At 38.8% G+C, this 27,507-nt stretch overlaps 1 long non-coding RNA gene across 7 annotated transcripts; it reads right to left on the bottom strand.

Moving 5' to 3' along the window:
* Positions 1-9,738: 9,738 nt before the first annotated feature.
* Positions 9,739-25,512, bottom strand: LOC103101694 (uncharacterized). Of its 7 annotated transcripts, XR_001622946.2 has the most exons (10): positions 25,203-25,512; positions 23,382-24,451; positions 21,458-21,559; positions 20,701-20,851; positions 18,978-19,035; positions 18,773-18,865; positions 15,759-15,900; positions 12,870-12,934; positions 12,013-12,106; positions 9,739-9,909 (listed from the first exon to the last, which is right to left on the bottom strand). It is a non-coding gene; the product is annotated as an uncharacterized LOC103101694 (long non-coding RNA). The 7 variants fall into 7 exon arrangements; XR_001622978.2 differs by lacking the exon at positions 18,773-18,865 and having other exon boundaries at positions 15,759-15,890; XR_001622981.2 differs by lacking the exon at positions 20,701-20,851.
* Positions 25,513-27,507: the final 1,995 nt, after the last annotated feature.

Genomic DNA, 27,507 nt, shown 5'->3' with positions numbered 1-27,507 from the left:
TGCTAACTCAGCTTCAAAACACAGCTGCAAGAGTGGGTGAGTAAAAAACATTTCGATTTCTCCTTAAATCAAATAGAACACAGCTGTTTTAAATCTCAGCAACAGGGCTCTAACGTCCTGGCAAGGAGAGCTGTTTCTAAATATCCTTTCCTTTAGGGAACAACTGCCTAGATTAGGATTAAGGGAAACCTGGGAAAAGCTTTTGGCCTTGTTCTGCTCCCCATGTGTTTACTTTAGAAATATGGGGTTACAGCCAGCTCACAACTTACTTAACAGCTGGCTTTTCAGTAAATACATTGTTCTTTTTACAGTACAAACATTGGTCTTCAACTTACTTAACAGCTGGCTCATCAGCTCCATGACCATATACAATACTTTAGATTTGGGGTTGTCTTGACTTGCACATGAATTAAATTTAAGTGAGGCTGAGTTGCACAAAATTGCCAGCCTCACTCTTTTCCAGTCATTCAAGACCAGTGGCAAGACAGAAGTCAGGATGACTGGTGATGGCCCGGGGTGTGATCAATGCCCTGGACATCTCTGATATCTGCTCAAGCTCTAAGCACTCTCCAGCACCTGTTTCAGCCATCTTGATGACCATTAGAACAGATTGTTCTTATTTGCACATTCTGCTTGGGGTGGGGGGATAGTTTTCACCTGCTTGGGGCAGTTAGCCTTAGGAATTTATGATTTGAAGAATAACCAAAGGGGGGTGACCAGGAGATGAAGGGTCTTAGGATCTATCCAGTCATAGAAGAATTGGTTGAGAGTCCTGGAAAATTTTAAGATGATGGGAGCACTGTGATATAGCTGTATTTTGTATAAATGGAGATTTTGAGTCTTTGGACTTCATCCCCCAGAAGTCCCTTAATATTTCCCAAAATTCCCATTTCCTGTGTCCCCACATTTTGCAAGATTGTATTTAAGTGGCAGTAAGTCCTCCCCCTCTTCCTCTCTTGGGGCTGTTCTTTTGTTTTAGTTATTTTTAATAAAACTTTATAAAATATAATATTTAATTATTGATTATTAATTTAAACCCTTGCATTTTGTAAAAGGGACTGGGGCAGGGGGAAGAGGCTTCAGAGAACTCAAAATATTTAAGGGGAAGTTCTAGAGAAGGTGTTTGGAAAAACTTATTGACAATTAAAAATGTAATAATAATATTATAGCAGCTGATGTTTATGTAGCATTTATAAGATATGACCCAATGTTCTAACCTATCAAGATCTTTGGGGACCTTGGCTCTATCATATGGTCTACTCCTCCTGGCTTTATATCATCTGCAAATTTGATAAATATACCATCAATGCTTTTATTTAAATCATTGATAAAAATGGTAAATAACACAGAGAAGAGATTTTTTGGGGTCAGGCAATATTGAATCATAAGATCTAGGTTCAAGGCCCACTTCTGAAACTCACAAGCTGATCCTGGGTAAGCCAAATCTTTGAGGTTCACTTCCTATAAAATGACAATGATAATATTTTATTCTTTATATCAAAGGTTCATTGTAAAGAAATTTGGTATCTCTCCATGTAAATAGGAATAATGATTGGATTTTATATGATATATGGAGTCAGTGTGGCATAATGGAAATCTAGCCTTGAAGTCAGAAATACCTGGACAGAATATAAATTTCAGGGCGATACTGACCTCCATTGGCTAAGGGAGTTTCCTCATTTGGGAGTTTCCTTTCCCAATTAAATCACAGGGCTAGTTACCATCTTTATATAATATATAGTAAATATAGTTTCTAACAAGTTGGAAGGGTCTGAGCATGCCATTCAGATTGTCTGTCTGTCTGACTACAGACAAATTTGGCTTACCAAGTTGCCTGCAGGAGGATGAATTTTTCACCCACAGTAATTTTCTTTTTAAAAAATTAACATTTTATCCTTTCCCCAATTGCATGAAAAAAAAAATTAACATTTGTTTAAAAAAAAATTTTAGCTCCAAATTCTCTCCCTCCTCTGCATTCTCCCTGAGATAGTAAGCAGTATCTTTTACATGCATCACTACATAAAAGAGATTTTTCCATGCATTCATTATTTACAGTAATTCTCCAAGAACATTTGCTAAGTCAGAAAAGGGTTATGACCTTCTGGGGTAAAGGGAGTCCCTACACTCCCGGCATAATTACAGATCCTTGAATGAATGAAAAGCATGTGCTCATCATTATACTTTGTGATCTAGGAGTTTGGTCAGTGTTACTTGTTCCATTTGGCACCAGGCAGGAAACCAAAGAGTTGACAGCTTACTGATATCTCTGTGACCAAAAAAATGTGTGACCTGATGTCTAATTTCCCACCATTAATTTCATTAATAATAACACTGCATACAAAATCTTTAGATTATTCCCTTTCTTTAAAAAGTGTTGTTTCTCGCAGAAGAAAAACATGGTTAATCACGTGGTTCAATGAGGATATGATTGGGATTTTGGCTTTCAAAGATCACTCTATTGCAAATATGAATAATATGGAAATGGGTTTTGAACAATGATACATATATAACCCAGTGGAACTCCTTGTCAGCTCCAGGAGGGGGGAGGGAAGAGGGATGGGAAAGATCATGAATCATGTAAGAATGGAAAATTATTCTAAATAAATGAATTAAAAAAGAATCATCTGGAAAAAGAAGTGATTTCTTTTGTACATTCTGTTTAGGGCCCTTTCTATTCCTTTGGACACTAAAATGACATTGGCCATTTGGATCATTTTGGCAAGATGGGTGGCAAAGTGGATGGAGTAATATTCTTGGAGTCAAAAAAACCTGGGTTCAAATCTTGCTTCTGACACTTACTTCTGACACTCTCAACCCCCAATTAACGCTTTAATGTAGATGGTTCTACTCTTCCAGACCAAAAAAAATAGCATAAACACATAACTTCACACGCTTGGGAATATTCATGGTTGTCTTTTCTTTTTAAACCTTTATCTTTTGCCTTAGTATCAATTCTAAGCAGAAGAGCAGCAAGGGGTAGGCATTTGGGGTTAAGTGACATGCCCAGGGTCACACACCTAGGTATGGTCATCTCTTATTAGTTTGTTGTAGCAATTGCAGAGACTTCTCTTAGACCACTAAGCCAGGGGTTAAGGAAATTGAGGATCTGAAAACTTGTCAGTCATGGCCCTCCTGGTCCATTGCTGTTCCATTCCCTGTGTCCATTGGATGGGAGGTGTTGTAGAGGGAAGAGCTCGGGATTTGGAGAGCCTGGTTTCAAATCCTTGATAGCTTTAATCATGATCTTTCTCCCTCAAACTCATTCCTCCTTCAAACTTTCCCAGCTTCTGTTGAAATGACTATTATTCTCATTTTCACCCACATTCACCAACACATTAAATGTCATATTTAATATGTTCTATATGGTGATCATAACTATTTCTCTGATTTGAGATAGGGAACTACCAGATGAGGAAACTCCTTTAACCAATGCTGATCAGTACAGACTGGAGTCATTTTGGAGACTTTCCTCTTTCTCAATCCCTATATCCAATCAGACCAAGTGTGCTATTTCTCTCACTCTTTAGAGTTTTAAGTTTTTTTCTTTCCACTTATACAGCCTTGATTTTAATTGAGCCTATTGTGTTTTTCTTTTTTAAACCCTTACCTTCCGTCTTGGAGTCAATACTGTGTATTGGCTTCAAGGCAGAAGAGTGGTAAGGGCTAGGCAATGGGGGTCAAGTAACTTGCCCAGGGTCACACAGCTGGGAAGTATCTGAGGTCAGATTTGAACCTAGGACCTCCCGTCTCTAGGGCTGGCTCTCAATCCACTGAGCTACCCAGCTGCCCCCGAGCCTATTGTTTAAGGAAATTCTGTAGATGGCTTACCTAGATTTCAAATCTACCAAAGATAGATTTTAATAAATTTGATAAATTTTCTCATTGTTATTCCTGTGGACAAGGTAGAAAGGCATGCTTTAGATAATAGTAGAGTCTAGTGAATTCAGGACTGGTAGAAAGAAAGACCAGACCCAAAGAATAGTTCAAGGTCAATTTGGAAAGAGGTCTCTAGCACAAACATTTCAATTAATGACTAGGATATTAGTATAGGATAGCATGTTTATCAAATCTACAGATGACACACAGATAGCCCAGTAGTTGACAACATCATAATCTAAAATTCCTCAACAGGGCAAAATGCTAGGCTGCTTCAAAAAATGTGGCATTCTATAGGAACAAGTGTAAAGTCCTACCCTTGGACTCCAAAATATCAGTTTTACAAGTATAATAGGAGGAAGCATGGTTAGAGAGCACTTCGGAAATGATCCAAGAGTTTTATTGGGCTACAATGTCAACAATGTAATATGGGACCTCAAAATGCCGATGCAATTTTTTTTCTTTTTTTCTTTTTTTTTTTTAATATATTTTATTTGATCATTTCCAAGCATTATTCGTTAAAGACATAGATCGTTTTCTTTTCCTCCCCCCCACCCCCCATAGCCGACGCATAAGTCCACTGGGCATTAGATGTTTTCTTGATTTGAACCCATTGCTTTGTTGATAGTATTTGCATTAGAGTGTTCATTTAAAGTCTATCCTCTGTCATGTCCCCTCAACCTCTGTATTCAGGCAGTTGCTTTTTCTCGGTGTTTCCACTCCCATAGTTTATCCTTTGCTTATGAATGGTGTTTTTTTCTCCTGGATCCCTGAAAGTTGTTCAGGGACATTACACCGCCCCTAATGGAGAAGTCCATTACGTTCGATTATACCACAGTGTATTAGTCTCAGTGTACAATGTTCTCCTGGTTCTGCTCCTCTCGCTCTGCATCACTTCCTGGAGGTTGTTCCAGTCTCCATGGAACTTCTCCACTTTATTATTCCTTTGAGCACAATAGTATTCCATCACCAACATATACCACAGTTTGTTCAGCCATTCCCCAATTGATGGGCATCCCCTCGTTTTCCAGTTTTGGGCCACCACAAAGAGCGCAGCTATGAATATTTTTGTACAAGTCTTTGTGTCCATTATCTCTTTGGGGTACAGACCCAGCAGTGCTATGGCTGGGTCAAAGGGTAGATATTCTTTTGTCGCCCTTTGGGCATAGTTCCAAATTGCCCTCCAGAATGGTTGGATCAGTTCACAACTCCACCAGCAATGAATTAATGTCCCTACTTTGCCACATCCCCTCCAGCATCCATTACTTTCCTTTGCTGTTATGTTAGCCAATCTGCTAGGTGTGAGGTGATACCTCAGAGTTGTTTTGATTTGCATCTCTCTGATTATAAGAGATGTAGAACACTTCTTCATGTGCTTGTTAATAGTTTTGATTTCTTTATCTGAGAACTGCCTATCCATTTCCCTTGCCCATTTATCAATTGGAGAATGGCTTGATTTTTTGTACAATTGATTTAGCTCATTATAAATATGAGTCATTAAACCTTTGTCAGAGGTTTCTATGAAGATTTTTTCCCAATTTGTTGTTTCCCTTCTGATTTTAGTTATATTGGTTTTGTTTGTACAAAAGCTTTTTAGTTTGATGTAGTCAAAATTATTTATTTTACATTTTGTGATTCTTTCTATATCTTGCTTGGTTTTAAAGCCTTTCCCCTCCCAAAGGTCTGACATGTATACTATTCTGTGTTTACCCAATTTACTTATGGTTTCCTTCTTTATGTTTAAGTCACTCACCCATTTTGAATTTATCTTGGTGTAGGGTGTGAGGTGTTGATCTATTCCTAGTCTCTCCCACACTGTCTTCCAATTTTCCCAGCAGTTTTTATCGAATAGTGGATTTTTGTCCCAAAAGCTGGGATCTTTGGGTTTATCGTATACTGTCTTGCTGAGGTCGTTTTCCCCCAGTCTATTCCACTGATCTTCCTTTCTGTTTCTTAGCCAGTACCAAATTGTTTTGATGACTGCTGCTTTGTAATATAGTTTGAGGTCTGGGACTGCAAGGCCCCCATCATATGTGTTTTTTTTCATTATTTCCCTGGATATCCTTGATCTTTTGTTCTTCCAAATGAACTTTGTTATGGTTTTTTCTAAATCAGTGAAGAAGTATTTTGGTAGTTCAATGGGTATGGCACTAAATAGATAAATAAGTTTGGGTAGGATGGTCATTTTTATTATATTGGCTCGTCCTATCCATGAGCAGTTAATGTTTTTCCAATTGTTCAAGTCTAGTTTTAGTTGTGTGGCGAGTGTTTTGTAGTTGTGTTCATATAGTTCCTGTGTTTGTCTTGGGAGATAGATTCCTAGGTATTTTATTTTGTCTAAGGTGATTTTGAATGGGATTTCTCTTTCTAGTTCTTGCTGCTGAGCTGTGTTGGAGATATATAGAAAAGCTGATGATTTATGTGGGTTTATTTTGTATCCTGCAACTTTGCTAAAGTTGTTGATTATTTCAATTAGCTTTTTGGTTGAATCTCTAGGATTCTTTAAGTAGACCATCATGTCATCCGCAAAGAGTGATAACTTGGTCTCCTCCTTGCCTATTCTGATGCCTTCAATTTCTTTATCTTCTCTAATTGCTACTGCTAGTGTTTCTAGTACAATGTCAAATAGTAGAGGTGATAATGGGCATCCTTGTTTCACTCCTGATCTTATTGGGGATGCATCTAGTTTATCCCCATTGCAGATGATATTAGCTGTTGGTTTTAGATATATACTGTTTATTATTTTTAGGAATGACCCTTCTATTCCTATGCTTTCTAGTGTTTTTAATAGGAATGGGTGTTGTATTTTATCAAAGGCTTTTTCTGCATCTATTGAGATAATCATGTGGTTCTTGCTAGTTTGCTTGTTGATGTGGTCAATTATGTGGATGGTTTTCCTAATGTTGAACCAGCCCTGCATCCCTGGTATGAATCCTACTTGATCATGGTGAATGATCCTTCTGATCACTTGCTGGAGTCTTTTTGCTAGTATCCTATTTAAAATTTTTGCATCTATATTCATTAGGGAGATTGGTCTATAGTTTTCTTTCTCTGTTTTTGACCTGCCTGGTTTTGGAATCAGTACCATGTTTGTGTCGTAAAAGGAGTTTGGTAGAACTCCCTCTTTGCTTATTATGTCAAATAGTTTGTATAGTATTGGGGTTAACTGTTCTCTGAATGTTTGATAGAATTCACAGGTGAATCCATCAGGCCCTGGGGATTTTTTCTTAGGAAGTTCTTTGATGGCTCGATGGATTTCAATTTCTGATATGGGATTATTTAAGAATTCTATTTCCTCTTCTGTTAGTCTAGGCAGTTTTTATTTTTGTATATATTCATCCATTTCTCCTAAATTGGTGTATTTATTGCCATATAATTGGGCAAAGTAATTTCTAATGATTGCCTTAATTTCCTCCTCATTGGAGGTGCTGTCCCCCTTTTCATCTTTAATGCTGTGAATTTGCTTTTCTTCCTTCCTTTTTTTAATTAGATTGACCAGTACTTTGTCTATTTTGTTTGTTTTTTCAAAGTACCAGCTTCTTGTCTTATTTATTAAATCAATAGTTCTATCACTTTCGATTTTATTAATTTCTCCCTTAATTTTTAGGATTTCTAATTTGGTTTTCTGCTGGGGGTTTTTAATTTGATCGCTTTCGAGTTTTTTCAATTGCATTTCCAATTGATTGATCTCTGCTCTCCCTTGTTTGTTAATATGAGCTTTCAGGGATATGAATTTGCCTCTGATTACCGCTTTGGCTGCATCCCAAAAGGTTTGAAAGGATGTTTCGCCATTGTCATTTTCCTTGATGAAATTATTAATTGTTTCTATGATTTCTTCTTCAGCTAAACGGTTTTGGAGTATCATATTGTTTAATTTCCAATTGGTTTTAGATTTGGTTTTCCATGTACCATTACTAATCATTATTTTTATTGCCTTGTGATCTGAGAAGGCTGCATTCATTATTTCTGCTTTTTTGCATTTGTGTGCTATGTTTCTGTGACCTAATGTATGGTCAATTTTTGTGAATGTGCCATGTGGTGCTGAGAAGAAGGTGTATTCCTTTTTATCCCTATTTATTTTTCTCCATATGTCTATTAATTCTAATTTTTCTAAGATTTCATTCACTTCTTTTACCTCTTTCTTATTTATTTTTTGATTTGATTTATCTAAATTTGATAATGGTTGGTTTAAGTCTCCCACTAGTATGGTTTTATTGTCTATTTCTTCCTTCAATTCTCCTAGTTTCTCCATTAGAAATTTGGGTGCTATATTATTTGGTGCATACATGTTGATTAATGTTATTTCCTCATTGTCTAGAGTCCCTTTTAACAAAATATAATTACCTTCCCTATCCCTTTTGATCAGGTCTATTTTTGCATTGGCTTTATCAGATATCATGATTACCACTCCTGCCTTCTTTCTATCAGTTGAGGCCCAGAAGGTCTTACTCCATCCTTTAATTCTGACCTTGTGGGTGTCAACCCGCCTCATGTGTGTTTCTTGAAGACAACATATGGTAGGGTTTTGGATTCTAATCCATTCTGCCGATGCAATTTTAGACTGCATTGTCTCCTTGATTATAAGAGTTAATCATGCTGTCCTCTGCCCTGGTCAGATCACATCTAGATTACTGATTTTGGCTTCAGGTAACTTTTAGAAAGGACATTGATTAGCTGGAGAGCATTCAGAAAAGACCAAGATGGCTGCTATTGGCTTGGCACTGTGCTGGATGCCCTAAAAGATATGAGGTACCAGACCTTGAAGCTCAAGGAGCTTCAAGGATCTCCAACAATTATAGCTTTCCCTCTCTGGATTATAGCTTCCTTGTCTGTAAATGGGAGTTGGCAATTCTTGCTAGGCTTTTTTGAGGTTTGGGATGGGTAAAATGGATTCACCAATACCTTTGAACAATAGTACTTTTTCTATTGGGGCAGTTGGGTGGGAGGTTGTGGGTTCCAATCTGTCAGCAGATACTTCTGAGCCTGACCTTAGGCAAGTCATTTAACCCCAATTGCCTGGCACTTGCTATTCTTCTGCTTTAGAACCAACACATGGTATTGATTCTAGGATGGAAGGTAAGGGTTTTTAAAAAAAAATTAAAGTACTCTTAAGACTTTTAGTGTATTTCCCACTGAGCCACCTTGATGAAGACTTGGATAATCATGTCCAAGCTACCTGCCTGAGGGACTGGTACTAGTGTGAGGACAGGACCCACTTACCTCACTGACCAAGAGATTTAAAACCTTGAGATAATGAAAAAGACCAACTACTTAGCTTCTCCTCACTTCAGCAGAGTGGGGTCCCCAGGACAATAAAGAGAAACTGAAAAGAAAAGGGTGATCAGGAAGGTTCTGAGGAAGGGATCTATTGTTAAGGGAAAAAAAAAAACTTGCAAAGATATTATTTGTTGGAGTTCAGTGTCTTACTGAAAATATGTTCGACGAGGGATGAAAAAAAATGTCAGTGTTTCTGAAATGGAAATACTCAAGCAGAAGCCCAGACCTACCCACTAGGGATAGCCAAGAGGCCTCAAAAATTGGGAGATGGCCTATATGACTTCTCAGCTTCTAGGTGGCTTTAAGATTCTATCAACTTATTTGGAGGTCTCCACCATTAGAAGGTAAAGAACACATCTCCGTGAATAGTACTGAATTGCTTTTATTGCCTGCCAAAATGTATTTAATTTCTATTTCCCCCAAATAAAATCAAACAAATGTGAGAATAACCTATGGACCTGTTTTTTGGGGTGGGTGTGGGTGGGATGGTGCATAAAGGGGTGCAGGATATTGTTCCCGCCCTCAAGGAAACTTCAATTTCACTGAGGAGAAGCTCTCTTCACCATTACTAATATCTTTCCTATCCATGAGTGAGAAACATTTTATTTTTCAAAAGCTCTGTTCAGGACAGAGAGCTTCCCCATCAAAGCCAGTACTTAGTTGTCTCTTCACTGTTCCGGGTTCAGATAGACACTTTCTTTTTTCATTGATGAAGTCTCTTGCCTCTTCTGCCCTCTCCTTCCTGCTTTCCTGTTGCTGGGAATGAAGACATGTCATTGTGTTGATAAGAAATCAAAACTGGACAATTTTGAATACATTTACATTGAAAAGTTTTTGTGTAATTAAAGCAAACATTGCCAAGATTAGAAGGAAAACAAAAAAATTGGGGGAAAAATTCTGAGAGAGATATCTTATATTGAAAATACATAGAGAACAGTCAAATTTATGGGCATAAGAGCCATTCTTTAACTAATAAAGAGGCAAAAGACTGTTTTTGAATGAAAAAAATCAAAGCCATATATAGATATATTTTTAAATTCTCTAAATCAGTACAGATTAAAGAAATACAAAACCCATTTGGAGCTTTTCTTGGTACATATATATATGGCCAGGGTTTGGATTTTTACCTAGTATCTTCCATACTGCTTCCCAGTTTTCAGATCAGTTTTGTTGAATGGAAGTGTTTTAAAGATTTACTGCTTTCCAGTATAGTTTGAGATCTGGTATTATTTACCTTTTTGCAATAGTCAATAAAGTTTTGTTTGCTTGTTTATTCAAGCCCTCTTTCCCCTCCCCACACCATAGAAGGTATTATCTAGTAAAATATATAGCTTATGCCTTTTGTGTTTCCACTTCTCAGTTCTTTCTCTAGAGGCGAACATTCACAAATTATTCTTCAAATATTTAATCTTTAGTTATATAAAATGTTCCCTTGGTTCTACTCGTTTTATTCTTCCATTATCCCATGTAATTCCTTCCAAGTTTTTTAGAAAGTTAATCTGCTCATTGTTTTGTTTTTTTACAGCACAGTTGTATTCCATCACAATCATATACCACAATTTCTTTAGCCATTCCCCAATTGTCAGACATCCCTCTCAATTGCCATCTCTTTGACACCACAAAGAGAACTTCTGTACATATTTTGAAACATATAGGTTCTTTTCCTTTTCCCCTAATCTCTTTGGGAAATAGTCCCAGCAATGGTATTGTTGGTTCTAAGGATATACACAATTTCTTAGCTCTCTGGGTATAATTCCAAGTTGCTCTCCAAAATGGTCAGATCAGTTCACAGTTCCACCAGCAGAGTATCTGATGTCCCCACTTTTCCACATGCCCTCCAACATTTTTCATTTTGCCCTTTTGCCATTTTAGACAATCTGATGGATATGAGATGAAACCTTGAAATTGTTTTGTTTTGCCTTCCCCTGATTAGTAGTGATTTAGAGCATTTTAAAAATATACCTATATATGGTTTTGATTTCTTCATCCAAAAACTGTCTTTTGCCTATTTATTATTTGAGGGATGGCTTAGTCCTATAAATTTGACAAAGTTCTCTATATGTTTTCAATATAAAATCTCTGAGAATTTTTTCCCCAATTTTTTTGCTTTCCATATAATCTTGGCAACATTTGCATTAATTATACAAAAACTTTTCACTGTAAATGTATTCAAAATTATCTTTTTCTCAAGGTGCTTTCCATCTTTTCTTTACTCATAAATTCCTCTCCTCTCCATAGAATTATAATAGCTAATATGTTCCCTGTTCTTCTAATTTGCTTATGAAGTGAGATCTGGTGTTTTTAGATCCCTTTCTTTCCCACGTTTAGTTTCATTAATTCTCTTGATATTTTAACTCAGAGATTTAGAGTTAGAAGGAATCTCAAAAGCTCCAACCTCCTTATTTTGTAGATGAGGCAACTGAGACATAGGGAGGTTAAGTTTCTTGCCATGTGTTTAAAAAAATAAGATATTTGAAGTGTGATTCATGTTTAGGACTTCTTGATTCCAAGTCTACCATCTTATCTACCACACCATGCCAACAAGTGGTCTAAGGATTCCATCCTGATCTAAGCTGGAGTCTTCTTCAAATTACCTCCAAGGAGCTCAGTGAGATTTTTTTTTTTTTCAAAATAGACTTAGAGGCTAGAAGACATAACTTTTAGGATGTCTTGGGCTGGACATTCCTGCTGCCTCATTTGAACAGCCTTCTATTCTGTTCATAGGTTTCTACAAGATCATTGTCCAATTTGGTGGTGCTTTGGGGCCCACATGTTCCTAGTGTAGACTCTCAACACTGAATGTACTCCCTGTACATTGTATAAATGTGTATCTCAAGTACATTGACTCCTTGTTCTCACCTAGGGCCATTCCTGGAAGGTCTTCTCCTCCTTGGATTTCAAGTTTATCCTCCTATCTTCATGTGGTTGGATTTTTTTCAATTAGGGGCTGGAACTGGGGAAAATCCAATAGGAAGTTAGAGAAAAATCACAAACATCTCAGGTCCCTCTGGACGAGGTGGGTTCCCTTATTGTTTATCCTTGAGGATGGATGCCTAGAGCTCATCCACTCCTCTATATCTCTCCCCTGCCCTGGCTACACCCATAGCTTTCTGGTTGGCCTTCCTGTCTCATCTCTCCCCATTCTAATCCCTCCCCCACCCAGCTATCAAAGTGAATTTCCTAAATTGAAAATCTGACCATGACTTTCCCATATTCAATAAATTCCACCATCTTCTTATTGCTTCCATGATCAAATATAAAATCCTGTTCAGTTTTTAAATAAACTTCATAATCTGGTCCCTTCTAGTCTTCAACCTGGTGATGCTGGCTATTCTTGCTTTTAACTCTCGTGAGACACTTCTGGCAGCATTTTCCTTGGTTGTTCCCAATGCCTGGAATTATCTCCCTCCTCACTTCTACCTCTAAGTTTTTCTGCTTTTCTTCAAGTCTTAACTAAAATACCAACTTCTGCAAAAATCCTTTTCTGATCTCCTTTAATGCTGTTGCCTTCACATTTTATCCTCTCTCTCTCTCTCTCTCCCTATATATATATATATATATATCACATGTTGTCTCCCTCATTAGGATGTAAGCTCCTTTGTATCCTTAGTGCCTAGCACAGTGCTTGGCACACAGGATCACTAAATAAAAGTCTGGTGACTTAATCAATTACTGCAGCCCCCTGGGAAGGCCCTAGCAGGGTACCCTCTGCTCACCTTTCAGTAGGTGGCAGGCTTGCTTTCTTTCTTCTGGATGCAGCTCACTTTTTGGCCATAGTTACCTGTTATGGAATCATAAAGAGATGAATTAAGAAGAGAGAAACATTTTTTTTTATAGATTCCTTAGAAGACTATATAGGAGTCCCTGAGGAAAAAGTCAAGGCCCATGTCATACCCTTATGCAAAGTTCATGAGCTGAACTTAGGTCTTTGGGGATACCGCTTCATAGTCACTGGTGACTGGTCACTGGCAATGCAGCTGAAATTTCATAGTGCTGGGATACAACGAAAGTATAAACTTTCTATGTTTCTATGTCCAACTTGGATTTAACCATGTGGGGCTTTTTTTTTTCTTCCAGTGGGCCAATACATCATTAAATCATAGAGTTTAACTTCAAAGGCTATAATAGCTCGTATTTATATACTATTTTAAAGGGCTGCAATGTGTTTTATAGACATTTATTTGATCCTCACAACAGATGAAGCAACTGAGGTTCACAGAGGGATTAAATGGCTTAATAATTGCATGATGTGTGGAAAGGATTCAAACTCAATCCACTCATGCCTCCAAGTCTAGTGCTCTTTCCACCATACTATCCATTCTAATTCTGCTGGGTCAAGTACTGAACAGACTCTGTTGGGGACTTTACTTCACTGGATTCAGACAGGTTTCTGGGAGCTTAGCAGGATTAGGTAGAAAGTAGGTCTTTCCTTCCCTTGGTCTAACCTACACTGCCCAGTTCCCACCAGGAATTGGATCCCCCTCTCCCAGGGAGATGCTGACTGCCATTCCCTCTATCCTAATGCCAGCCAGAGAGGTATCCAAAAACCCTATTCCATTACCATCATATAAAGATGTTGGTTGCTCACTTGCTTGGATGAACAAGAAGTTATATGTGATTATAATCCTTCTGGTAAGATGGGCCTTACCATCTGCCTTCCCACTAAGATCATTGGGCACTGCCATCTGACCTGCTGCTCTTGCATCCCTAAGGACTACTGGGTTTTATCGTCTGTCCTGTTACTTTCTCCAATGGACTAAAATCTTTTATATCTGTCTTATGGATAAATCTTTCTATCTTTTCTAATTAGAATGTGAATTTTTAAAGAGCATAGTTTCTTGATTTCCTATCTATATCCCCAGCCCTCAGCAAAGGGATATACATACATACATACATACATATATATATATATACATATATATATATAAAGTGCTTTTCCTTTTTATACCTGAAAAGGAATCCCTCTGACAAGTTGACAAGTGGTCAACTTTTGCCTGAAGACTTCTTATGGGAAAGAGAGGTAAAACCAATGTTGCCGATTCTTCCCTTGACTAGTTCTTTATGGTTAAGACACTTTTCATTATATTGAGTCAAAATCTGTCTCTTTATAACTTCCACCCATTGCAACATTCCAACTCCTCTAGACTCTATGCCTCGACTACTGGTTCTCCAACCCTCTTGACCAAATGCCCACAGAAATAGTAATTAAGTAATAGTAATCACTTAATGTGTGAATTTCCCAAGACTACTGATTTCCATAGTTTGGGATGTTCTTCAGTGTACATGGAAATCCCATTAGCAAATGCTTCTCTAATTCCCTAAAAAAAAAAAAAAAAAACAAACCAAAAGTAACATTTAGTTTACTATGAAGAAATTATTCCAGTAGAACAAAATTCTTTTGTCCCTTAACAGACTTAAAAATCAGTGGGACATGTGTTGTTGTAATAAAAACATGGTATGGGGATAGCTAGATGGCTCAATGGATTGAGAGCCAGGCCTAGAGACAGGAAGTTTTGGGCTCAAATCTGACCTTAGACACATCCTGGCTGTGTGACCCTGGACAAGTCACTTAACTCCCATTGCCTAACCCTTATCACTCTTCTGTCTTGGAACCTATACCTAGTATCAGTTCTAAGATAGGAGATAAGAGTTTAAAAAGAAAAAAGATCAGAAATTTGAAACATTTCCTTTTTTTATAGGGTCCTTTGTTTTTTAAGATTTTGCTAATATTAAGTTGTGTGATAATGAGCAAGTCATTTCACTTTATTTAAACCTTGATTTTATTGTCTGTAAAACAAAAGGGTTAGATTAGGTGATCTCAAAAGTTCCTTCCAATCTGAACATTCTATAGCTGTATGATTCTGTCTTGGTCATGTACTCCTCAGAGAAATGGCCTTAAAGGTACTCTTCCCCCTTGGAATCAATATATACTATCAATTCTAAGACAAGTTAATGGTTTAAAAAACAAACATGGGGCTGGGATTTAGAGAAACCTGGGTTAGTCAGTTAAGCATTCATGAACTTCTTCCTATGCATTGTTTTAAGTTATTATGCTAAGCAAAGAGGACATAAAGAAAATAAGGCAAAAACTTGTTCCAGACCTTCAAAGAATTCACATTCTAAGAAATCTTTCCTAGTCTCCCTTAATTCTACTCCCTTCCCTCTGAGAATCCCTCCAAGTTATCCTCTGTATAGATTATGTCTATCATCTTATAGTCAATTTTATATAGATTCCATCAGTGTGAACTCTGGAAGTGCACACCCAAAATAAACACAGAGCAGACAGAAGGAAGGTGTCTTAGAAGGGAAGGTCCTTGAAGCTAGGTCAAAGGACTAGGACCCATCAAATCACTTCACCTTTGATGACTATTTCTTTTTAAAATAAAGACATTGGGCTAAGTTATCTCTGAGGACCCTCCCCCCTCTGAGACATTATAAAGTTGTCATAGAAACACCCAGATTTCACTTTTTCCATCATGGGAATGCCATAAACAGAAACCGACTTGTGTCCATTCTTGCTAGCGTCATACTCATCAGCCAAGAGTGTCATCAGCCTCCTTCCCAACTGCATCAGCAGGATCTTCCTATCATACAATGCCTCTAACCTGGCCCACATGCAGCTTGCTGAGGATGTTTACCAATCTTGCCCCTACGGAACTCTCGCATCTCTAACTTTACTGCTCCAGCTTCTCCTCTTCTCTCTTCACCTTTGCAAACTTATCTTCTGATTTCTCCATCTATAAAGGGCTATGGAAAATAACTAATCAATTGAATTGACCAGGGTTTACCTTTCTCAATTGCTGAGTAGTAATGACTTATTTTCTTGGCACTTTAAGGTTTACAATGAGGTCTACCCATGTGATTTCATTTGATCCTCCTAATGATTCTGTGATATATATTTATAGGTATTAGTATTATTCCCATTTTGTCCATCAATTAATACACTTATTAGGCACCTACTATGTACCATGAGGACATATGTATCCATATGGCACCTACTATGTTCCAAGTACTGATTTGTTGGCATTGGGGGAACAGGTACTAGAGTGAGAGAAAGTCCCTACCCTAAAGGAGGGCACTAGACAGATGACAAGACAGACTCGTTGAGAAGTGAAGGGACTTACTTGCTTGTGGTCAAATAGCTAGTAAATGCCAGCGACATCTATTGCTTCTAGGGCGACCTGCCTCTAAGTATAGGGTTCTTTGTTAAGATTTTGCTACTATTGAGTTGTGTGATAATGAGCAAGTCATTTCCCTTTATCTAAACCTTGATTTTCTTGTCTGTAAAACAAGAGGGTTAGATTAGGTGATCTCGAAAGTTCCTTCCAACTTGAACATTCTAAAGCTGAATGATTCTGTCTTGGTCATGTACCCTTCAGAGAAATGGCCTTAAAGGTACTTACATCTTTTTTTTCAATTAAAAAAAAATCTATTTTCTATCACTCCTTTCTCCTCTTCAGTCCTAGTGGAAAAATCAAATTAAAAAAAATCTGATTCTATGTGTTTTTTTTAAGACCCTTACCTTCTGTCTTAGAATTGATATCGAGTATTAGTACATTGAGAAAAGGTGGCAGAAGAGTGGTAAGACCTAGGCAATGGGGCTTAAGTGACTTACACAGGGTCACATAGCTAGGAAGTATCTGAGGCCAGATTTAAACCCAAGTTCTCCTGACTCCATGCCAGGCATTCTATCTACTGTGCATTCTATCTAGCTACACTCCCCTTTAAAATTTTTAATTATTTTTTGACCACGCATTTTCATTGGCTGCATGGCATGCTTGGAATGCTCTCCTCTTCACCTCACTTCTGAGCATTCCTGCTTTCTTTAGATCTGAGATAAAATCTATCCTCCTGCAAGGAGCCATTCTTCACCTCTGCTTATCCTAATGGCTTCCCTCCAAGTTATCCTGAATAGATCTTCTTTGCACATAGTTGTTTCCATCTTGTGACCCCCGTTTGATAGATAGTTCTTAAAAGACTGTATTTGCCTTTCTTGGTATTTCTAGTCCTTCACTCAGTGCCTGGCACACAGTTTAGTTTAGTAAATGCTTGTTGACTAGACTTATGAAAAACATGCCTCATCAAGCAAAGCATATTCCCATACTGGCCACGTTAAAAAAAATACCAGTGTTGGTCTGAGGAAAATATTGGATTTCAATACTGGTGCATTAGCATCTCTCTGATACTTGCATTACAATATCCTTGGTGCCATTTCTCAGAAATGACATTGTCCCCCAGCTCTTAAATAGTATTTAAGGTCAACAAAGAATTTCCTTTCCTGCAAACCCGCCCCCGGTGGCTCCAGATCCCCGGGTTTGGTTCCTGCAAAGATTCTTTGCTGATTATCCATAAAACCAAGCTGTAAGTTCAGCACTGTATTCAACAATCAAGGAATGCCTCAACTATCAGCAGTCACACTCAGCCTCCCAGACAACCTGCTCTTTTACTATGAATTAGTGGAGAGAACCCAAAATAAATACCTCTCTCTTGTAGGCTCTTTTCATTGCACCTTACACCTGGCTGAATTATTTCTAAATGTTAGGAAAGCTTTGGTTACATACATATATATATATATATATATATACATATACATAAACATAGAATATATACATATATACAAAAATATGTATATACAGAAGTATATATTACATATATTATCAATATTACATTCCATATTATATTATACATAAGTATATATAATTAGTATATTATTACATTATTTATTACCATTATGTTATTATTAAATTATATTATTATATATTACATCACATTGTTATATAACATTATAGTATGTACTGTTAATATATTTTTATGATACAATATAATTAGCATATGTACACTCTGTATATAGATATTCTTGTTTATCTATATACATGATATATATATGAATATATTCCTATTTCCCTCATAAATTCTGTCCAATGCATTCATGAGGTTGAGAAGGTACGTATGTAGGTGTATATGCACATGTGATATATGTGCATCTGGATGTAACAGGGCTTTTCTGACACTCCTTGAAATCCCATCATTGTATCCATTTGGAAATAATTTGGTGCTGTAAAGTGCCATTAGAAAGAATACTGGTTCTGGCTGTCACTTAAACTTTTTAATCTTAACCAAATTGCATTTGTTTTTCCAATCTGCTTTTCCCTGGGGCCCCTGAAAGCCTTTCCATGGCGTGGGGACACATTTGCCACCTCGTGGCCCCAGAGGGGGATGCCATCTTCTCTTCGGACACATCCCAAGGGACTGGAGAGGCCATTCTGCCTTGTTCTTGGTCAATCAGGAAACTCCTTGACCACGGGCTCTGCCTGTGTGATGTAGTAAATGCTGGGTGCCTCTAAGAGGTACAGAGTTCCCGTCTTCTCAGAAAGACAGAAATATGGAAAGTCCGGATGTGGTTTGGCAAGAACCAATTGGGAGTACAAATTTATGACCTTGGGGAGGCAGGGAGTGAAAAGAACAAGGATTTATTAAGTACCTACTATGTTAAGCCAAGCACTGTGCTAAGCATTTTACAAATATTATCTTACTTGATCCTTATAACCACCTTGGGAAGTAGATATTGTTATCCCCATTTTACAGTTGAGGAAACTGAGGCAGGGATTAAGTGACTTACATTTGAATTCAAGTGTTCCTGACTCTCCGTGCCTAGTGCTCTAGTCCACTGCCCCACCAAACTGCCTTGGGTAAGCCATTTACTTTCTCGGGGCTACAATTTCAACAGGAAAATGAAGAAGTTGGATTGGAAGTTGTGTAAAATCCCTTCCAACTCTAAATCCTGCCACCTAGGACAATCAATCCAAAGTTCCCAAAACACAGACCTTTCTCCAATGCTCTTTTCCTTCGCGGTGGCAGGCTTCCTCCTCTTCAGTTCAGCCGCTATAAATTTAGAACAAGTGTTAACAGTCACACAGTCTTCACCTCTTGTGAATGCTCTCTGTGGGATTCTCTTTCTGGCTTTCTAGGACACAAAGGAGCGCCTGGGAATCTGGGAGACAAGCAAGGGTCCTGGGCCCGACTTTGCCACTAACTCCCGTGACCTCACACAAAGAGCTTCTCAGTTGCCTCCCGTATCAGTGAGGGAAAGTTCAAATTAGGTTAACTTCTGGCCTTAACATTTTCTCCTCTTCTGTTTCTCCTTGGCTTCCCTCCCTCTCACCAGATCATCTTCTAGGATCCCCTTCTCTAAGCTGTGCCCTGCCTTCTGCTTTGTCTCCATCCCTTGGGGATGCCACAGACTGAAGCTCCCAAAGCAGAGCCCGCTGCATCCATCATGGCACATGGATTGCCATATTGGCCACCCTATTTGTGGACTGAAAGAACTGGAAGAAACTTGGGCCAATAGGAGGGATAATTTGGTCTGGTCCTATGAGAAGGAAGCAGTTCATTTTACAGAAAAGGAGAATGAGACCAAAGAAGGCTAAAGGACTTCCCAAGTTACCACCCAGGGAGGAAGCAGCAGAAACACAGTTTAAATCCCAGTCCTCTGATTCTGGATCTGGGGTTCCTTCCACTGTACCATGAGGGAAGGTTTCAGCCTTCCCTCAATTCAGGAGACTGATTTCTCTCTCTGGAGTACAGCTGTAGTCTTTCCCCCCTTTATCTCTTGGGTTTTACCTGCATGCAAATCTTCGCGTTCAATAATCCACTCTTTTTTTTAACCTTACCTTCTGTCAGACAGAATGGAATTAGGTGACTTGCCCAGGGTCCCAACTCTAGGCCTGGCATTCTATCCACTGTACTATCTGGCTATCCCTACACTAATTCCACTCTTAGTAGTTCATGTGACTAGATCATTCTACATTTTTTCTTTTGGCAAAATGATTTCTTTATAATAACCCTCTAGGTTTAGTGGTCTTTGAATTATTTATTCCCCTTTTACAGATGATTAAACTGCAGTTCAGAAGAAATACCTGACTTGAGTTAGAGTTACAGAAATTCATATTGCTGAGTCTGGAATATGTCTTTTGAAATAATTAATTAGGTGTAATTCTCTCTGCAAACTTACACACTTTCCTTATAACACTTTCAAAAGGCATTAGGCTCAGGGGGTTAAGGGGACTGGGGGTAGAAAAATTTTCACAGAAAAGATAATGAGATCGGAGTTGGACTTTAAGTAGGCTCAAAGATTTGGTGTTGGCAGAGAACTAAAAGGCTATCTAGTCTAACTTCCTCATTTTGCGTGTGAAGAAACTGAGGCAGGCCTGGAGGGGTTAAGGACTTGTACAAAGTCAGCAGAGGGATTAACTGGAAAAGTCAGGATTTGAAACTAAGGTCTCTCCTCTACATTATGCTGTTTCTCTAATGGAATTCGGTATTTTTGATCAGTGGGTAGGATAAAGGAAGCCTTCCAATTGAGAGAAATGGTACATATGCCAGGGATGTGGGCAAGTCCAAGGACTGTTTACAGATTAGCCAAAAGAACAATTTTTCTGGAGAGGAAGATTTACGGAGGGGAGTGGGAAGATATGACGAGAAAGGTTGGACAAGGGCCCGTATAATAGGATGGCCTTGAGCATCAGGCTAAGGAGTGCAGGCTTTTACCCTGTTGGCAGTGGGGAGTCATTGAAGGTTTCTGAGCAGAGAAGGATCAGCCTCACATTTTCTTTAAGAATAATAGGTTCTTCTCTCCTGCCAACTCTTCTCTTCTTTTTTTGATCTGCCTCACCTCTATAGAAGTCTATATTTTGTTTGCCTGTCGATATAAATCAAGACATTTTGGAACTGTTATTTGGGATACTATACATTTCTGTGTTGCATTTTCTGATGGTACGAATCCACTTTTAGAAAGTGCTTTCATAAAAACAATTCATATTTACGTAGCTCTTTAAGGTTAACAGAATTCTTCCCTTACAAGAGAGGTTGTGTGTGTGTATGTGTATGTGTGTGTATGTATATATTTTACCTTCTGTCTTAGACTGTGAATTGATTCCAAAGCAAAAGAGGCAATGGGGACATTAGGTGACTTGCCCAGGGTCACACAGCTAAGGGGTATCTGAGGTCAGATATGAAACCAGGATCACCTGGCTCTCAATCCTCTGAGCCACCTAGATTGCCCCAGAGAGACTGTATTACTATTATTATTATTATTACTATTGTGCAGAGGAGGAAACTGAGGCTCAGGGAAATTCAGTGGTTAAGTGTCAGAATTGGGACTGGGATCCATTTATTTTGGCTCCAAGACAAACCCTTTTTCCATTTCCCCAAACAACCTCCCTTTGGTAAGAGAATCCAGTTTATTTCTTAAATTGCCTGAGACACAGGTAAACACTGAATGAACATTTTATCCCTAATTTCTTACCTGAATAGGACTGTCCATGTATCATCAGTCCCTACTTGGCCAGATTCATCACTGCTTGAGAACACAGTCTTATTGCAGACTTCATAGAAGTGATCAGGAAATCTTTATAAAAAGAAGAAATTTGAACTGGGTTGAGAGAGTTGGGAACTGATACTAGTCTTCTAGGGGCAGTTAGGTGGCATGGGGGATAGAGCACTGGGCCTACAGTGAGGAAGACTCATCTTCTTGAATTCAAATCTGGCCTCAGACACTTACTAGCTGTGTGACCCTGGGCAAGTCATAAACCCTGTTTGCCTCTGTTTCCTCATCTTTAAAATAAACTGGGAAATGGCCAACCACTCCAGGATCTTTGCCAAGAAAACCATACAAAGTGTCACAAAGACAGATACAATTGAACAACAATAACAACAGCAGCTAGTCTTCTAATCCTTATGAGCTATCAAGGCAGTGAATGGATGAACCCAAGTTAGGTTATAATTCATTGTGATCATATAGACTTTTGCTCCTGTTCCAATCTGCTCTTGTGCTCCTGGACATGATGTCTCATTTTTGTCCCCATTGGGCAAGAGCTCCCATTGATCTATAAGTGGATGAAATCAATGAACAGATGAAAATATTTTTATTAAGTCCCTACCATGTGATAGGTACTGTACAAAGCCCTGGGTATGATATAATTTCAAAAGGGAGATAGTCCCTGTCCTCAAGCAGCTTACTTTATAATAGAGATAGAAAACACCTCATAGGGGAGATCACAGGAGAGTGTTTTGAGTTAGGAGGAGTGTTTTAGTTGGGGAAATCACCTAGAAATCTAACTGCAAATGGAGCCCTGAGGAGGGTATTGACTGACATGTCCTTACAAGGATCAATGACTTGTGTTTTATTTTATGAATTTAAAAATATTCTAAGAAAGGGGCCATAGGCTTTACCAGACTGCCAAAAGGATCCATGACATACAAAAAAGGTTAAGAAACTCTGCCTGAGTCTCACTTGAAAGAGAAAATAATTGTGACACTTTCCTTGAGTCCTTTTCTCACAACAAGCCCACAAGGTGGGTTACACAAACATAATTTAGTTTTTTGATGATTCCATGATCCCATGAGTGTGGGTGTGTCTTCCAACAACACATATCACAATCTATCCTGACCTTCTCAACCTGGTCTGTATCCTTCAGTGAATCCCTCCATCTCCTAGGAGTTCTACACAATGTTTTGGGAGCCTTTCATTTTAACAACACTTTTTAAAAAATGTAATTGTTATTATCAACCTGATGAAATGATTCATTAGTATTTAAAGGTGCTTTATAAGCCTTAAGGTATTATTTATTTGCAAGCTGTTATCATTAGCCTCAATTCTCAAATGAGAAAAACTGAGGCTCACCTAGGTTGACATAGCTAGGAAGTTCAGAACTGGGACTTGAACACAAGCTTTCTAATTTCTAAGATCAGTACCCTCTGTGTTGTGCTTCTCTGTCTCTCTCATGACTGAATCCTTCGAGCCTTAAGAACTCAAGAGCACAAGGATCCAGCCAAATTCTAACTGAAATCAACAACAGCATTCTGACCTTCTGTGGGATGCAAAATTTAGTCTTCCTTCCAGTGGAGGCAAATATTGTTCATCCTCTGTGTTTTGTAGAAGTCAGAAACAAGGGTGTGGATGTGAAGGACTTTGGTATATTACTTGGGTACTTAGAAGCACTGTGTGGCAAGTGGATGGAGGACCAGCTTCTGAGTCCAAGTCCAACCCCATGTCACATACTGGATATATGATCCAGGTTAGTATTTAGCCTCTAGGCACCCTAGGCAAAAATCTAAAGACCAGAAACCATAGCATGGCTGCTACCTACAAAATTAGTACAGGGAATTTCCTCACCTAGAACTCCCTATAATAATGAAATCAAAAGTCTGGAACAAATGGATAAACTCACCATTTCCTCATGATAAAAACTGTGTGAGCTTCCTCTCTTCTGTTTTCCAATCTAATATGGAGATCAGTCAATACAAAAGTGAGACCATTCCTGTCCTTAAGGAGGTTTGATGGTTGTAGAGTCTATTCTCGTTGGTCCTATTCTGGGATTTGTTGCTCTCTTTCTTGTTCCCTGTGACTTCTGACCTCCTTCCAAATGAGAGCTAGAGATGCTGTGGCTGGTGGTCTCCTGGACCTACTGGGGTTTCAAAGAGTTGTTGGCTTGGGAATTAATACAGGGTGACTGGAGGAGGGGTGTTTTGATAGAAGAACCAGAGTCCCCATGACTGTTACCCCCAGCTCATTCCACATCCTTGTCAGGGTGCATTTCCATGCTATGAGTACCACGGCGTGTACGGTGACCTTTTCCTTGCTGACCTTTACCCTGATCTTCACGTGACTTACTTTGGTCTTTAGAGCTTAGGGTTAAATGATCATCTCTGCCTGGGACTGAATTTCTTTGGGTTCTTAGTCTTTCATGAATTTTTTTGTTAAAAACATGGCAGCTAAATCCTTCCTTGGGCCCTTGTTTAGCATGCTTCCTGAGGTCCTCCAAGGTGATGAATACCCTGCAGCAGGCCAAACAACGGTAGCCATTATCTGTTGAAATCATCCAGTCAGGGATCTTTCTCCTCCTCCTTTCATCAAAAAGTCTTGAAGGTCCTGGTGTTTCCTCCTCTTTATCCTCCTCATTCTGCTCATCCATACCTTTCTCTACATCAGCAAGAACTTCACCTGTTGGAGGCTCTAGCATGCTCTGGTCAGATGGGTTCATTTCATAAATTCGAGGTGCTTTCTGGATTGGGTCCATTCCATTCTCAGTCTCCCAGGCAATGGCCACTCCTTTTATAGTTTTCACTTGGATATAATAGATGCGCCCTTTTTCAGTGGTTTTGGATAGTGTGGAGGAAGAACAGAAAGAAGAGGAAAATGAATAGTAGACAGAGGAATTCTCATTTTCTTGCTCATCTTCTGCCTTGATTGCCTCACTGGGCCCAGGCTGTGGTGGAGAGTCTTCTTCTCTTATATTCCCTAGGGAATTAAATGAATAGTCTTTCACCTTTGCTTTCTGGAACCAACAGGAATACTGATCTCATCTTCCATCCTTGCCATATGAAGGCTGTCTGTCTAACTAGGTCAACTCAGCCATTTACCCTGCTTTTCCCACTGAAAACTTCCCTGATGAAGCTACCCTAATTTGTGTTTTCTTTTGTCCCTGGGGCTAGAAATTCTATCTAGAGTTCTGGGCTCTCCACCATTCTATACCTCTCCAACCCCCAACAACCTCACTCTCAGCCTTATAAACTACCTTTTAACTTTCAATTCAAACAGTTATTCCTGAACTATGGGCATTGGGTATACCATTCTTAGCCTTCCTTGCCCCCAGAAAAGACCCCAACCTTTCAGTACTCACTACCCTGAGCCCAAAAAGTCTCAGCTTATCTCCTGCCCTTCCATAATTCCACTCAATATTATCTTTGTAGTCAGTCAGTGCTTCAAATGTGGAAATAGGCAAAAGAGTAGGAAAGAAGCCAAATTAGTGCATTTTTAGCTCTGTTTCAGCTTAAAGTACAATTTCTATCCACCTGGTAGACATCCCCAGAAAGGGCCAGTAATAGCTATACCCATAATGTACCTCTGAAGTTTTACCAGATCTCCTCATCTTTCTTATCTTACACCATTAATTCCTTTCTCTCCACTCCCACCATATTTTCCAGATTCTCCCTTCTAAGAAATGAATTAACTGAATTAATTGAATGAAACTCCAGCCTTTCCATCTTACCTTCTGTCTCTTGGGTTCCTTGCCCAGTATTCTTGACATTTGATGACTCCTCCTCGTATCGACGCTTCATGGTTTCAGATGTGGAGAAGGGGAAGGCCCGTAAAAACCCACAGATCTCAGTAATGTACAAAGTGTTAGTTCTTCAAGAAATTTGGTAGAGGGAGTGGTCTTCTTCCTAACTATAGTCACTTAAAACATCAAAATGCCTAGAGACATAGCCAAAAGGATGGATCCAGGCAGCAACTCTCAGAGCTTACTCCACTCCTCTGTGGGGTTGTTATGATCCAAATGATCACCAGGGACCCTTCGGAATGCTGTGACCTCATCAGTGACACTGGATGATTCCATAGCCCCAGATTAAAATCAAACATCAGCAACAGCAAACCCTCACTACCCTGCTGCCTACTCTTTTCTCCCCCTACCCAATCAACTGGATTTCCTAAAGGGCCTGCCTAATTTCCTAATTTTACCTCATATCATATAATAAGTATGTTTACAGACAAAGAGCTTTTGGCATTTGGGAGAAATAATTTTTTCATCTGCAAAAACAATCTCTGATTCCTGGTTCTGATTCCTACTTTCCACTTTCCCACTCACTTGGTATCCTTAATTTTCTGGAACAAATGTTTGCAATTGAGGAGCCATTCCTAAATAGCCAACGAGCACCTGATGGTGATAAGTTTTGTTGATTTTTTTTATTAGATACTCTTGAAAGCATTTGCTGAAAATACACATGGAAAAAGAGGCGTTGCCAAGTCAGGGAGGATATTATAATCCAAACAACCCTGACTCTTGGAGAATAATGCATTCATTTATCTTATCATCTAGAAGACCTCACGAAATTTAGGGGTTGAAAGTGTGGGTACAGAAGTTACAAATACACTTCTTTTCAAAATTTGTGACCTGAAATTCATCTGTCCTAGCCCAACCTTTGAACAATTGTAGGTGCCTGCAGACATCGACTTCTATCAGCTTCTATCACAGACACCTACTCTATAACTATTCCCCAAACTGGACTACACATCTCTTTTATTAACTATTGTCAAAAGGCAAAAGTCCAACATGCTTTTTTCCCCCTCTACTTCTCCCTGTGTGAATTTAATATAAATTGTATTCCATTTTTCTGTTTGAAAACCCATTTTTGGTTGATATCTGTATGTGATGCTTTTTGGGGTATCATTAATCATGGACACCCTTAGAGCACCCCAAAATAAAATCTGGGAGACTGAGAGACAGATACAAGGAAAAATAGTGGCTTTATTAGCTGTTGTGCAAGAGCAGAGAGTGCCTCTGACTAGAAAAGCTAAAGACAGTACCCAAAAAACAAACCTCCCAATATATAGGGGGCCTGATTACAAATAGTTTCCAAATTGCTCTCCCCCCCTTATCTTCTTTCTTGTCACATTCATCCTGGTAGATTCCAGTCCTCTGGAATCTGTCTTCTATATTGTTAGTTTAAAGATCAGTCAGTTTAGGTCAAAGGTGTTAAGAAGTATACAAATTGAGGACAACTTCTGAAACTTGTGGTATCAGGAAACAGGGAGAATTGCTTAGGTTGTAAGTCCTTCTTGAGAAAGGATCTTTTCTGTTACATCTTGTTGGAAGCAGTAACCTATGCTCTAGGCTTTTGGTATTCCAAGTGCCTTTGGAATATACATTTTAGTAGATGAAGGGGCAAGAGGCTGGCAAAGAGGTTTAGAGAAAGGGAAATGGGGATTTTAAAAGGAAAGTTTAAAGGAAAAGTTTCCAAATCTCTAGTTGCTAACTAGTTCCTAAATTTATTGGGGTAAGATTTGAGGGAAGAACCTAAAGGAAAAGTTTCAATATACTTCTGATGGGAAAGATACAAGTTTTTCTGTCTTACTCCAGCCAAAGGAGCCCCAAAGCTTTGGTGTTAGAGGTTGGGGTAGGGCAGCCCTAACCTGCAAGGCGATGCTGATTTTTACTGTGGTTCTTAAAATATTAGGGTTACAGGCCAAATGTTACGCATTGATTTCATCCCACACAGTTTCAGCCTCACTACCACTGATTGATCATGTATCCACCTCTGATTTGTGTGTTAAAAGAGGTAAGGTACCATTGATTTGCAAATGACATATGGGACACAATGTGAAATGCAACCTCACTATTCCATTTCCTACCACTAAATTTATTTGTGCTAAGACAAAGCTCAATAGCATAAAGAAGGGGTCACATAAATATGTATCTTTTTGCAACTGTTACTCTCAATTGAAGATGAATATCCCATGTGGTTTAGTGAACCCTGAGCAATTCTAGGTTTGTGACTCTTCGGCTTACTCTTCCC

The sequence above is a fragment of the Monodelphis domestica genome, chromosome 1 (assembly GCF_027887165.1).
Source record: "Monodelphis domestica isolate mMonDom1 chromosome 1, mMonDom1.pri, whole genome shotgun sequence".
Taxonomy (NCBI): Eukaryota; Metazoa; Chordata; class Mammalia; order Didelphimorphia; family Didelphidae; genus Monodelphis; species Monodelphis domestica.
The sequence above is the reverse complement of the archived record's forward strand: the minus strand, read 5'-3'. Positions and strand labels throughout refer to the sequence as shown.